The 12,521-nt window shown below is 39.6% G+C and overlaps 1 protein-coding gene across 1 annotated transcript in view; it reads left to right on the top strand.

Moving 5' to 3' along the window:
* LOC135938888 (uncharacterized) overlaps positions 1-12,521 on the top strand; it is a 105,104-nt gene that overhangs the window by 13,227 nt on the left and 79,356 nt on the right. Inside the window, exon 2 of the mRNA XM_065482896.1 lies at positions 10,942-10,974. The gene's annotated coding sequence lies outside the window, so the exon portion shown is untranslated. The remainder of the gene's footprint in view (positions 1-10,941; positions 10,975-12,521) is intronic.

Below are 12,521 nucleotides of genomic sequence, written 5' to 3'. Positions count from 1 at the left end.
CTGCTTGCGTCTGGGGGCAAAAAATTTCATCACTGCCGGCCTGAGAGCGCAAAAGACAGTGCCGCCGCTGGAGAAATATATGAATTTGTAAATGGTGTTCCTCCCATGTTCTTTTCGCGCGCGAAAGCTTATTTGACAGCAGCCACTTCATAAAACTTCATCATTGCGTGGCGTGGAAAAATGTGATATTCAGGCGAGCAAGAGCCGGAGCCGGCACCGGCTCTGGCCATAAATCGTCCCAGGAAGTGTGGGTAAAATATGCGCACTGACCCTTAAATAAAACTGCCAGGGGTATCTCATTCAAATAAAACCTATCTGCCGCCGTCTTTCCCTATTGGAATGTGAGTATGGGAGATTCTCAATTGAAAGCGCTCCCACGACGACCGGTTTGTTGAAAATATTTCCGACCGCTCTGCTGGCAGATGATTATTATGTTCCTGCTCTTAGAATCGAGTCCGGTTCTACAAAAATGACGTGCGCAATTCATTGTCTTCATTTAGTGAGAACAAGTTCTATGTATAGATTAGAAAATTGCTCTGATGTTTCGTGAAACCTTTTGAATTAAAGTGGAATGATACAGGACAAGAATTGAAAATTATTTGAATTGTTGGATGCCATTTACAATTGATCGATAAACAATTTGTTCAACAATTTGCAATAATAAAAAAGGACCTTCCTACAGTAAAAATTCAAATTTTGCCAATTTTCTCCAAAATTTACAGCGCTTGAACATATTTTCTTGGCATATTCCGATTCCTCTCGTCGAGATCTGTCCAACGGTGTTTGCCACTTATTGGGGAAACTCTTGGTTTTGAAATTAAATCGGATTTCAAGTAGGGAGACAGCCATTACCATTTGAAACGCACGGTAACTTTCCAGCCAATTTTCTCAAAAAATTACAGCGCTCCTTAGGTCAATTTAGGCTTTAACTGAATCCTAAGGGATGAGTTTATGCATTGGCAACAAGCATTTTCCAGGCTTCTGCAGTATCATTCCTCTTTAATAGAGCTTTGTAGACCAACAACTGAAAACATTTTGCATTGTTGGCCTTTAGCATTGTGGTCAATTGATTTGTGGAAATAACCAACAATATCTCTATAAGTTGCAATAATCAAATCAGGGCCAAGTAACAGTTAAATTTCTCGAAAAATTATACGGTTTTTCAAAATTTTTTTTACTATCTAAAGACAATAATGACGAGTCGAAGGGTGTGCAGTTTTTGAATATCTGATGGTTAGAATCTAAGATTTGGTGAAAGACGTGATTCTTTCGGCATAACCAAAATCAATGCGTCAACTAATTCTCGGATTCCAAGAGTTGCATTTTGCAAAAATTGCATACCACTCTACTTGTCTCCACGTTCCATGATGTACTGAAGTAGTTTTATGGTGATAAACACTAAATTCCGTTGCGTATGTGAGTTTCAAACAATACAAAATTGTAAAATTTAGGTTTTCCAGATTGAAAAAGGGAGGTTAAGACTACTAAGGTTATCAAAAGAAGGTTGAGACTAGTCTATCAATGTGTGGTTCTTGAAAATCTGACCATTAGAAGCTGAAATTTGGGCGAATATTCATTAAAAAATAATACGAAAATGCATTAATTTTTTAGTTTTTATTTATTAATAAAAAATTAAAACTTAATTTTAAATTTTAACACATATCTGACCTTTTTTGCTCTCTACAAGATGGTAATATCAAAATTAAAAATGTCAATACATTCGTTTTAAAATTTGAGTTCCTTTTTATAAATTTTAATGGCATTGACCTTAAATTACCTCTTTGATATCAACAGAAAAGCTATTATATTCGTCAAGACAAGTTCTACGGTGTCCAAATTTTAGTATTACAACCAACTTGAAACAATTTGGTGATAGCTCAAAAATTTCCAAGCTCGAAATTTAAGTGCCTGTAAAATCCGCAAATATGGGAAAGTCGGGGTTTTCTCAATGGCGTTTACGGTAAAATAGGGCCTAGTTTCAATAAAATACATAAAGATCCCTCTGCCTTTTATATGCTTCCCTAGATATGGTAACTTATATTCCATTTGTATCGCAAAAACAGAGCAGGAAGAAAGTGTTTTTGGATGCGTGGGTTTCATCAAATTTTCTTTGGTCGCAATAATCCAATATCAAAAGGGCAAATGATGAAAACACCATGTGCATACAAAGCAGGTGGTCCCTTTAAAATCCGCTTTTGGGAAGCTCTCCGGTGTTTTTTTTTCGCCGCCCGAAAATCGCGGGGGCAAACTGCGTGGTTTCGGTTTCCATTGGCAAATGCGCTTTGCTGTAACACCCGTGGCGCGTGCGGCCTGGGAAATGGAAGGCGCGTGGGTGGCAAAAAATTGCGGAGCGAAGAAGTGAGAGTGCTGCTGCGGCTGCTGGATGGAGCCGGGCGGGCTCACTTTTCGGGTTATTATTTCACGAAAGCGGCCGACTCACACACACACGCGGGCGAAAAGTAAAAAACGGCGGCGACAGAGTCATTTATGCGCGCGGCGGCGACTGTAAAAGCGAACTGCGCGCCGATCCGACCGTGTGTTTACATTTTGAATTATGACGCCTGTTATTCAGACTTTTATTGCGAGTAATAAAATTATTTCCACCGCATTCGGTAGCGAAGTCGCCGACTCAAAAATAACAGAGCGAATACTAGCCGATTAGTGGACGCCCGCCCGTCAGAGCCATCCATAAAAACTTTATTAAGCCAATTCAATTAAACCTCCGTGTTTGTGAGCGGAGAGATATTATTTGTTCCAGCATTTTATCTGCGTCGCGAACGCCCCATTAAGATAGACGAATATTCGGCGAGATGCTAAAACAAATCTGACTAACTCGGTTGCTTTCGTTTTACGAGTTTTCGGCTCGTTTGCATATTTTTACGATCGCCAAATTGCACAATGCGCGTATAGCGTACTTGCTTCACGAGAGGCGAAATGCTGTTTGTTTGCGAAGAAGACTGCTTCAAGTAATTGGAGTTCATGCGAAAAATTGTTCTCACAGAGATGCGAGGGTACTCTTTCTTCTCGTTATTTTGGAGCCATATTTTGATAGTCTGCTGTGCTGTGTTGCTTAACAGACAAAATCTTCACATGAGTGGCTGTTGGGAAGAAAATTTCCCCAATTACCCTGTGCATCTTTGTGAGCACATTCACTTGCACGCTCCAACTTATTTGCCGAGCATGTAAACTCTACTTATTTTCTTTAGATTAAAGATCATACATATTTAAATTGCTGAAGGATGTTTGCTCGGGGCAGAATTGATAAAATAATTTCACTTGGTCGTGGTAGCACCAGTTTCACAGTGATTGATCGACCTTGCCTCGTTCCACCTGTATAGGTGTTTATCTCGAGAACCGGTGGTCGACTAATCAGAGCATAATTGCAGCTAGTTACTCCTGGCCCATCTGGCAGACAGCCTGATTTTGCGCAAAAATTATAGGTTCCGATTGCATGAGTCGTGGTTTCTGCCCGCAGCTCTCAAGGGTCCAGCGTAACGGTGCTCCGGTATCGCGTAATTATACACAAGTTTGAGGAAAACATTTCGTCCGGAGCTTGTTACCGACTTTGTTGCTTGTGAAATTGATTTTCAACATCAACCGGCCAAAAAGCAACACCCACTGCGACGAAAATGCACGGAATTAAATAAGGTGTTGCAATGCAATAATCTGAAATTTTAATTCTTCAAATTTAAATTGGTTAATCAATTGCAAAAAGTGATGAATTATATTGCAGTTTCTAGATTAGATAACAACTGTTTAGGACCGTTGTTTTTATAATGCAAACTAAATTCAAAACCTAAAAGCAATCTGCGAAGGATTTGCATCAGAAAACTCAATTTCAGTTTGTTCGGTGGGTTGCATGGATAACAAGAATTCATGAATGTATTCGCCTTGCCTTCAACACAACCCTAAAAGGCGCAAGCTTAATTTTCAACTATTTTGAGAACACACCACGTATGGGCCTGATTGAAAAACAAATACTTCGTGCATATCTGAGAGTCACAATCAAAGAGTTGAGTTGCAGCAAATGAAAATACAAGAAATACAAGATTTTTCCATGGTTGCTGTTTTATTAATAATTTAAAATATCTTGGCCGCTTTTGCTCCGTTGTGCGAATGTATCCAAGGCATTAATTTGCGCAAAGAAGTTTTAACTTCATTTGAGCGAACCTTCACCCTTGATTTTCGCCTTAACTTTGTTACTGGTTAATTTCCCATCTGTCTGCAAGGCAGAGAGTTTGTTTTCGCTGGCGGCGCTGACAAATTGGCCTTAACTGTGGGAATATTAATTGGATTGAGGAGGATGAGCAGCCAGCTGCCGTTTTCACTTTGCGTGGGCGGAGTAAACCTTTTGTAAACGGAAGTCATATAATGCGTAGTTAATTTTGCCGTCTTGTATCAAGAATTAATAATACTCCACTGCATGAAATCGATAAAAATACGACAGTGTGTTCAAAAATTCGAATGAGAGAACTAATGACTTGGCCAATCAGTGGTTAATAAAACAGCTCTGTCAGGTTAACTAACTGAGCACACAAAAAACAAAATTCCGGACGGATTAATCCTCTGTGTTGACGTTTGACGACCGACGCTTTTGTCGCAAAACACAAGTGGAAAGCCAGCGACCCGAAATTTTTTTAATTGAATCCCATAATTTGTGTGCGTTTGCTCGCTTGGCCCTACACTTCCCTTCTCTGCAGCGGGGGCGAATTAATTTACTTTTCAGCAGCCCTTTCCGCTTCCAAAAACGAACATTTTGCTGCTCTTGCTCTCTCGTTCCCTATGCTGCTTGCCATTCAAAAGAGCCGCGGTTGCTCTCGTGAATTGTAAATTAGATTTGGCTCCATAAGTTGGACCTCTCGCTTTAGTTTCCACGCATCCAGATGTTTATTTTGGGATGTCAGAGTTCTACATTTACCACGCCATACATAATTCAGACTGTAAATTAGAGCTGTGAAAACATTTCTATTGACACTGTTAAGCCACCATGGACCGCAATTAAATTGAATCAAATCAATCCTGAATGACCAGCTGAATATTTTTGTGAGATTTAAGTAGATCATTACTAAGCAACAATTTTTTGCTCTGACCAAAAATTAAGTTAATTGTTTGTGGGATTTAGCAACAATTCATCTCTTCAGTATACCAAAATCCAATCAGGGGCCTCTTAAATTTCAGAGTTTGCTGAATTTTTAGAAAAGTCAATGATTTTTTTGACTTTTGCTTTCAATTCCTCTCGACGCGATCTATCCAAAAGTGTGATAATTCAGAAGAAAATTTCCCTTCTGGTGAAACAAATAATGATTTTTCAATAGGGAGACAGTGCTTACCTCGTGATTTGCATGTATACTTTGGAGCCCACTTTCTCAGAAATTTAAACGGCAGCCCGGAAAATTTTTAGCTCGTTCCCAATATTTAGAGAATATTTCAAGTATGTAGATATATTAGGATCACAATTTAGAATGCAGAATAAATTTCCTTTCCGACACTGAAAGTCGCTATCGCTATCACAAAGTTCTTTGCGTATAAAGCGGGGAATTTGTCACGTAATTGATTCTCAATTTGCCGAGCACTCGAAACTTTTGCTCAAAGACATCAAACTGGCGAGCACAAAGGGCTACATCGTGTGTGTCAACCAGGCTTTCCCAGCAGCTGCATCAGCTCCGCCAGGACATTGCTCTGAGTAATCTGCGAATCAATCTAGACTCGTGGATTTGACAGATGAACTGACATGGCAAACTTTGCCAATAATAATTTCTTCAATTACCTCTGCGATTATTCGCCGAGCCATGAATATCCGAGAGAGCTGGGTGGAACGTGAAGTCCTACTTACTCGATAGACCAGCTGCTCAAATGCACTCACCAACTTTGCGACTCGAGCGAGTTGATTCCACGCCGTGCGTCAAAACGGAGGAATACTTTTGATGAGATTTTCCATTCAACATAACCATTTCTTGCTGTCTGGAATTAAAGTAATTTTCTGTCTGATTGGACCAAGCTCCGATTCAATTCAAACATCCATCACGATAATGGAAAGTGCACATGCTTGGAAGATTTAATACATCGCATATTTCAGGAAAAATAAGAGATTTTCAAATGTGCATTCATTCAGTTCCTGTTTACCAATTCATTGCAATGAGAAGTGGATTTTTTATCTATACCTTTAGTTAGTAATTTTTATGCATAGCTGGTTAATAATTTTGTAAATCATATTTATATTATATTTCCTTTCTTCAAATGTAAACCTTATTTGAGTAGACCATTACAACATTTCCCATACACATTTTTCACACCAACACTTTAATATATTTTAAAATAATGATATACTCCCTCTGCATTTCAAAACCAACTACCATTTCAGAGTAGGATACATGCTGCACAAATATGAGATTCTTCGAAAAGTTTGCTTCAAGGCACACTTCACTTTCGTTAAAATATTTTCTTAAGCATCTCCAGGAAGGCACCCCCGCGTGTACTTTCCCGCCTCTGCATATTTTCAACCCCAGCACAAACACCAAAAACGTGCTTCGGAAGCCCATTTTACCCGACGGGCCCCTTTGGTAACATCCCTTATCGCTTTTGTTGAATGATATGTTGTGCAATGGACTTCATTGTGCATTTTGTAGCTCAGAGTAAATTGCGAATAATGTGCCATTATGAAACTACTCCGCCATTTTTCCCTCTTTGTGTGTAATATAACTCCATTAAAGTATCCCGCCGGGGGAAGAGTAAATGTTTTTGTTCAAGCGACGGCAAAGGTGGGAAAATGCGCCCATTGCACTGACTCAAAATGTTAACTATATGGACTGCACGCCGTCGGTGCGCGCGATAAAAAGGAAGCGAGAATGTGGAAATATGTGCGAGACGTGCTAAGTGTGACGTTTTTAATCTTTCGCCACGTCGTGGCATTCACCCTGGTGTGAATGAATTTGGTGGTTGGCGACATGCGAGCTCCGCACCTGTTTTATTATTCATTGGAATTTGCCGTGTCGGAAAATCCATCAGGAACCGCAATGTGGGTCACGCGCGTTGCCGGGAGCGGCTTACGAATTTTGGTTTTGGTCCGCAGTCGGGATTTATTTTCAATCCCCATTGTTTGTATTCATCCACCTTAAAAAAATAAATTAATATTCTAAATAGCCAGTTCCTATATCATTTCCAACGAGGATGAATCTACAATCTCGTTTTTCTCGAATGGATCGTTTCAAACCCTATAGTAATTTAAAATTGAAGCTATAAATGCTTACTTTCCTCGTGTACATATCAAACTAAAAATATTATCTAATGCGACAGTAAAATGCCTTTCAGCGGGGTCCAGATCCGTACGACGCGCAGATATGGCATCCAGTGGAGTATGGCGCGAAAAAAAGGTCACGTGAAAATGCGTGAAAAGAACCAAGTTTTCGTCAATATTGTGAAATAATTTTCATTACTTGTACTAATTGTGTCTTTTGGATCGTAAAAACAAACTCTTGACACTCGTACGGCAATCCAAAGAGAGCTTTTTGCTTCCCACATTCAGACGCCATCTTGGATCTGCGCAGTGGGAACCAATTTTATCGCACATCTGGACCCCGCTGACGCCTTTTATTTAAATTAGGTTAATTTGTTAGTTAAAATCTTTCGTAAAATCCATCTCAATCGGCACACCTAACCACAAAGCAACGTATAATTTCTTCACTGGTTGTGTCAGTCACCGTTTTGCCGAGTTAAACAAAGTATCGGGTCCGAACACGACACATGAGGTTGGGAAAGGGTGGCGCAGGACGAAGATCAGGTTGCCGGCGTAATCCGTGTCGGCAAGAATTGCATCTGGTCGAGTGCACTGGCAGTCGAGAGCTTCGACTAATGCGCGCGTGCAACTTGATCCGTCCATTTGTCGGGCAACGAGATCAAGGAGCCGGTGCCGATAACAGTTTGAAAGAGCAGACGAACGAATGCCCGTGCTGCTGCGCTGCAGAGTTTAATTGGCGAAGCGCGTGCAGCAGAGCGTCGCTAATTTTCAATCCCAAAGAGTGCGCATTGGAGATTAGCCTGTACGACCGGCGATCGCGATTTAATTATGCTTCCTGTCAAGAGGGGAATTAACAAGAATCATTCATTGCCGCTTTTGAAAGCAGAGAGCAGGGCTTCGTCTGACATAAAAGTGTTCCTGACAGCATCATCAACTTTTTGCTGAAAGCAGTCGACCGTGTACTCTTTGCACTGCTCTTGCAGATGATTCGCATTTTTAACAATATATTAAAAAATATAATATACTCGCCGGGGCTGGACGTTTCATTTTTCAATTTTTTCTTGTACACGCGCTGGAAAGTAATTCAAATCACTCGCATGAAAATCTAATTTTTGTCCGAAACCCAAAAATATATTAAACTTTTCTGACCTATTCTCTGAAATATATCGTGCTATTCTTGTCATATAACATATATTAAATTAGTATATTTAATTTTTAGTGTTAATCTTACCATTAATTTGAGCGGAATCACATTTCTACGAATGAAATGTTACCTAAAATTTGTTTGACAAAATGACCTGAATTAAATTTTTTATCGATAAACATTTTCAGGTTAAATTAAAAAATAGCACTTCAAATAGATGTTTTCTGAAGTAATACAACATTTCATTATGAACTTAATAATGATTGTAGATGTTATGGGGTACGTGGAAGCCGTGACAGAAATGCGTCTTTTTGGTAGTGCAAATTATTCGTCTTTTATTTAGGTCTCGTGGTTGAGGTATCAGTAATCAAGACCAAGATTTAGACTGTGAAATTACATTAATAATCAAAATCACAAATACAAACAGTAAAAATATCACATTCGAAATACAAACAATTATTACAACTTACCCCGTAGTTCGGGTCTAATAATTATGAAATCGTTTTTATGGAATTTTCTCGCACCAAATCTCATCCTAGCCGGAGAGAGAATATTTGTGTTGCGACTGCTTTGGTGCGAGTCTGATTGTGCAGTGGGGGATATGGTGCAGTAAGGGTGCTCTGCTTGTCGCACACCTTTGTACTGCCACCTGGCGATATGGGTTAAATGCAAGGCAGTTATTAGTGGCGAGAAGGCGCCACACTACTCCCCCCTTTTAAGATGGAGTCTTATAAAAAAACAATTGTTTTGTGAAATTATTGAGCTGCCAATGCGTCCGGACGGGGGTCAATTCTGAGCCAGAACAAACCTTGGTTTGTAAACTAGAGGATAGTGTACCTGGCAACCGTGGCTGCGCAGACTATCAACTGTGCGAAGGGAAGCGAACATCTTCCGGCGTCGGACTCTTGAGTCAGGACGTTACGCGTTGTAAAGACGGGACTGGGGGGTCTGCTGTGTGTGCATGGACCGCGCGCTCAGCCCTCGGCATCCCCGGGTGTTTCAGACTTCATCGCGATCGCCTTGAGGGCGAGTTAGTTACTCGGGATACTCAATGGGCGATATCTAACTCTCGGACGGGTACCGTACTTGGAACGCAATTGGGCAACCATTAATCGTTGACTAGTTGTCAAACGGCAATTATTTTCGCGGCATGCACAGTGTGTGCTGGCGGCGATCACATACAATTGCTTTTGACATGTTAAACACAAATACCGATATCTGGGAATTTGTTAGAAATTTTGACTTAGCATCAATCGTAAATATTTGTTAAAAAATGTTAGCTATTCAATCACGTATTTGGGGAAAAATTGTCACTGGGCTTCCACTATAAGTTTACCACATTTTGTGTTTCTTAAAAATTGCAGGAATTTCATCTTCTGCGCTGAATTTTGTTGTTGGCTGCGTTGAAATTGGAATCTCGTCTATTTGACTTCTCACTAAATATTTGAGGCTTGGCTGGCATCTCAAATTTCCGATTGTTCGTCCTTCGACTTTCTCGCGCGGGTCATGTCTTGGGTTGCTGACCACGCGCGGGTCACAAAGGCAGGTCACCAGTATGGGGTACGTGGAAGCCGTGACAGAAATGCGTCTTTTTGGTAGTGCAAATTATTCGTCTTTTATTTAGGTCTCGTGGTTGAGGTATCAGTAATCAAGACCAAGATTTAGACTGTGAAATTACATTAATAATCAAAATCACAAATACAAACAGTAAAAATATCACATTCGAAATACAAACAATTATTACAACTTACCCCGTAGTTCGGGTCTAATATGAAATCGTTTTTATGGAATTTTCTCGCACCAAATCTCATCCTAGCCGGAGAGAGAATATTTGTGTTGCGACTGCTTTGGTGCGAGTCTGATTGTGCAGTGGGGGATATGGTGCAGTAAGGGTGCTCTGCTTGTCGCACACCTTTGTACTGCCACCTGGCGATATGGGTTAAATGCAAGGCAGTTATTAGTGGCGAGAAGGCGCCACAAGGTAACTACTGTGGCGAAATATGTGAAAAATATAATACTCAAAAGTGTACGGAAAGCAAATTGACTTTGAGAGAAGCATAAAAATTTGTAAAAATTGACGAATTGTAGATATTTAGTGTTGAACGCATATCTGCGTTTTATAAAATTATTATTTTTCATAATAGATGGGGTTTTAAACAATAAAATAAAAATTAGGAGACGACCATTTTGTGTCCTCGAAGCTTCAAGATGTTTGGAATAGTTGTTAGGTTTTCTTTTCATTAACAACCTCACTTTAAAGTATCCGGTATGCTGATTAATTAATTATCACTCCAAAGAAGTGTAAAACCAGCTGTTTAACTGAATAAAATTAAAAAATTGAAAAAATAAACACGTGGGGTAATTTAAGCCATCGTAAAACTAATTTTAGAAGTTAAAATCGGCTATTTTAAAAGGCAAAAAGCGAAGAACTATTTTGACCCAAAAACCCAACTAAACGCGTGGTTCTAATACTCGTCGCCATCTAAAAATATAAATGACTAACGTGTAAAAATAATGTTTAATCAACTGATCTCAACAATAGACGTGCATCTTTTTGTTCCAGATGTTCGTTGGGGCGCAGTTTCTGGAAGATAAGGCAAGTATAATTAATCGTCTTAGCTGGAGTTTAGGTTTAAGTTTCGAGGGAATCCTGCCCCTTTTCCAATTTCACTTTCAGGCAAGTTTCATCCATCCTGAATCCGCAGATTTGCACGCAAAACCGTCTAAAGCAGCTGCAGAGCGTAAAGCAGCAGCAGCTACTATTCAAACAAACTTGCTCGGCGCGAAGCGCATTCGCTGCAGCACGTTCCCGTGTAGCCCGGCCGAAAATTTGCATTTCAGCCGCAAACTTTGTCCAGCACCTTTAAATTTCAGGCGGCGAGCAGTGAAGTAAGTGAAGGGGCTCAAAGTAATTTAAAGTTCCAGCATTTGCATAAAACACGCGCGCACGCTGATTAATCGCGGCCGCAGCAGCGAGTATAATAATAACTGTCTGCCGCCAGCGAAACGGGCTCGCGCCTCATAAAAAGTCTGCAAATCGGACATTTTCACGTCGGCGTCTGCGAATGCCCAAAACAATAGTGCGCGAAAAAGACTCGTTTCGGCCCTCATTCTCGGTATGCAATCGGCACAAAAAACAAATTCCGCTGAAAAATTGAGAAATATACGAGCGCGGACCGTTTTTACAAGACACCGGCGGCGGCGGCTTCTCGGAAGAACAGCACCTGCCAAAGTAAATGAGACGTGACGACGGGCCAAATTGTTCTTCTGGGGGCAAAAATGTCATTAAGACGTGGCACAAGAAAAATTGCCTGCTGCCCCTAATGGAGATAGCTGCGTGCCGGTCATCGATTGTATCAAACTTATTCCATCTCGTGCGGCGGCGGTGGCGACGTGTGCTGCCAATGGATTTCTATTGATTTCTAGCCGCAGCTCTCAGTCTCAGAGATTAATGAAGCACAAGATAAGGTAAACATAGTGGGGAAACAATTTCCATTCGGTTTGTACGTTTTTTGTGGCATGAGATTTCAAAGGCAAAGTCAAGAAATTATAACAAATAAATTTTTATGCGACATAGTACTATGTAGTAAAAAAATTATCTTTAGCAAAATTATTAATAACTTATCTGCTTTTTTTAGAAAAATACTGCACATTTCAAAATAAATTTAGATAAAATATATATTTGTTTATTAATATTAAATTTTATATTTTATAGAATTTTAAAAACATTAAATTTTAATAAAATGTAAAAAATGTTCACTTTGTTTTAAGCTTTTTAACATTTGTTAAACTTTTATATACAGCAACACGCACCTCAAATGAAGCACGTACAAATTCGAATAACTCGATTTTTGTCAAGTGTTGTTACATTTTTTGTATTTACTAGTACTATTTCAAAATAAGGCTTTTGAAGGTGCTCTAATGTAAATTATACACGCGGAATATATATTTTTTTAGAATTTTCCCTACAAATATGAAAATAGGATATGTCCATAAATATCACAATATGAGAGCATTTTTCTGAATTTTCTAAAGGATTTTATTAATTTTGAACTTTAACACCCCGTCAAATTAAAAAATTCCACTGGTTATCTTTCTTTTACCGTCGAAAAGTCCTCTATAAATTTGCTGAGACTTAAATGT

The sequence above is a fragment of the Cloeon dipterum genome, chromosome 3 (genome assembly GCF_949628265.1).
Source record: "Cloeon dipterum chromosome 3, ieCloDipt1.1, whole genome shotgun sequence".
NCBI classification, from domain to species: Eukaryota; Metazoa; Arthropoda; class Insecta; order Ephemeroptera; family Baetidae; genus Cloeon; species Cloeon dipterum.
Note: the sequence above shows the minus strand (reverse complement) of the source record. Positions and strands in the feature narration are given on the sequence as shown.